Genomic DNA, 2,500 nt, shown 5'->3' with positions numbered 1-2,500 from the left:
TTTTCAATGAGGACGGTGGGGTGGGTGGGGGCATTTGACGACCATTTGTGGCTCTGCAGTTGAATTGAGCAAAAGTCGACCGATCGCATGAAAGAAGCTCCTTTGTTCAGCCGATGTTCCTGTCGTTGTTGTTGCTGTTGTTGTTTGACAATGACGATGATGGTGTGGGGGATGGTTATGGTGTGGGGGGGGGGAAGAGGAGGAGGAGAATGAGGAGATGGTGGTGTTCATGAGGATGATGAGATGGTGGTAGAGTTCATCATCATCATCATCGTCATCAACAACATCATCATCATCGTCGTCGTCATTCACGACCATGATGTTGATTTTGATGATGGCAATGGTGGCGGCGCTGGTATTGATGATAATGTTGTTGTTGTTGTGATGATATCATAGCGGAAGAGAGAGAGAGAGAGGGAGGGTGCGTTGTGTTATAATCTGGGACGGGTGATGCCGTCATTGCCGCCGATGTTTACAGTTTAACTTGTCGAGAGTGATGTAATGCTCGACAACGGATGTTTGCCACCACCACCACCACCACCACCGCCGCCGCCGCCGCCGCCGCCGCCACCACCACCACTGCCACCACCACCACCACCAACAACAACAACATCCGTCTCCACCGCTACCTTACCACAAATGACAAAACAAACGAAGAGGAATAATAATAATAATAATAATAATAATAATAATAATAATAAGAAGAAGAAGAAGAAGAAGAAGATGAAGGACACAGACTTCAATAACAACAGCAGCAACAACAACAACAACAACACTGACGTTTGTACAATGTTGTCTCAGTTTGTAAGATTTCTATCTTAATAACTGTCAACGTTGTCGAGTTTTGGCCAATCTGATGTAACTCCTCAAACAGACAAAATGGGTGAGGTATTTGAGTCAGCGTTACACAGGTCTTCAGCTCAATCCCACTGCAAATGGGGATTGCTCTATTTTGGGCATTCTCGGTAAAACTTCACTCTGTCGGTGACAAGCATCTGGGAATGTTACTTGCTTTAGACAAAGAATCTATGAAGCAGTTACATTCAGCAAATGTCGTATATACATGTTAGTGTGTGTGTGTGTGTGTACATATGCATGTATATATATATATATATATATATATATATATATATATATATATATATATATATATATATATATATATATGTGCTCGAAATACGAGAATAGAAAAACAGACAACAACTGATGAAGGGTCCTTCACTATGTTGCTTGTTTTGTTTTCCATTTGTGTCTTCCGTTGTTCGAAAGAATAGTTCATGTTCCATGTACTCGTGCTTCGTATTTTCGTTTTGTTGTACACGTTTCGTGACGCCCTCTTCCCACATATGCACATATATATACGTATAGATGTAAGTATGTACATATACGGATGCATATATATATATATATATATATATATATATATATATATATATATATATATATATATATATATATATATATACATAGACACATACATATAGTGTCTTTTGAACGCTAAGATGTGTCACATACGGGTTTCAAACGACATGGCCACCCACACTGACTTATTAAAAACTCTTGGTTACCTGCTTTATGTATATTTTTACTTGCATGCGTTTATATTTAATATTTTCTGTTTTGATGCCGCCACAAATTGTTTCTTTTTTTTCACGGGAACATTTTATTTATTTATTTATCTATTTATTTATTGAATTCTGTCTTCTTCAGTCGTCTTTAAGTATTTATTCACCAGCAAATATGTCCATATTCGTTCTGCTCAGCCACACTCTCTTCTTTTATCTTTTTGTCCACCAAGCTTCACCATACACTTACCTTCTCTGGCTGGTTTGTCTTATATTATTTATGGCATGCCGTATTTTCTTATTAAATGGAATCTTCTGAGATCGACAGGGTTGCGACCTTATAACAGCGCACGAATTCGATTACACGGAAATTTCCACGAATAACACATTTGAACAAATCAGGTTTTTACGAGGCACGGAGCGAGAATCTACATTTTGTGAGCATCGCAATTCGAAGCAGGCGTTTCCGATGAAATTGCTTCGTGAAGACGCACGCACGCACGCACGCACGCACACACACACACGCACACACACACACACACATATACACACACATACACACACACACATATACATATACACACACATATACACATGCACACATACACACATATACACACACACATACACACATACACACACGCACACATACACACACACACACATATATACACACACATACACACGTACACATATACACACACATCCCCCCCCCACACAAATAACGAACTGATGTTCTCGAAATTACTTCCTTATTATACTAACGCTTCCATCTTTACATTCAAGTCTTGAATTTCATTCCTTTTTCAATTTCCCTGACCCCCAAAACACGTTGATCCCGTCTGTTGCAGGGTTTTGCAGGGACACATTTACCGTTCAGTGGACGAACGGGAGCAACTGCCTGGTCCCAGAATTGAACCTACGATAGCACGTAA

At 39.8% G+C, this 2,500-nt stretch overlaps 1 long non-coding RNA gene across 1 annotated transcript in view; it reads left to right on the top strand.

The window, feature by feature from the left end:
* The window catches only part of LOC106869019 (uncharacterized), a 20,148-nt gene that overhangs the window by 15,593 nt on the left and 2,055 nt on the right, over positions 1–2,500 (top strand). The window contains exon 2 of the long non-coding RNA XR_016238054.1: positions 2,417–2,500. This exon is cut by the window's right edge and continues 4 nt beyond it. This is a non-coding gene — a long non-coding RNA (uncharacterized LOC106869019). The remainder of the gene's footprint in view (positions 1–2,416) is intronic.

This window comes from Octopus bimaculoides, chromosome 23 (genome assembly GCF_046866305.1).
Source record: "Octopus bimaculoides isolate indiv1 chromosome 23, ASM4686630v1, whole genome shotgun sequence".
NCBI lineage: Eukaryota > Metazoa > Mollusca > Cephalopoda > Octopoda > Octopodidae > Octopus > Octopus bimaculoides.
Note: the sequence above shows the minus strand (reverse complement) of the source record. Positions and strands in the feature narration are given on the sequence as shown.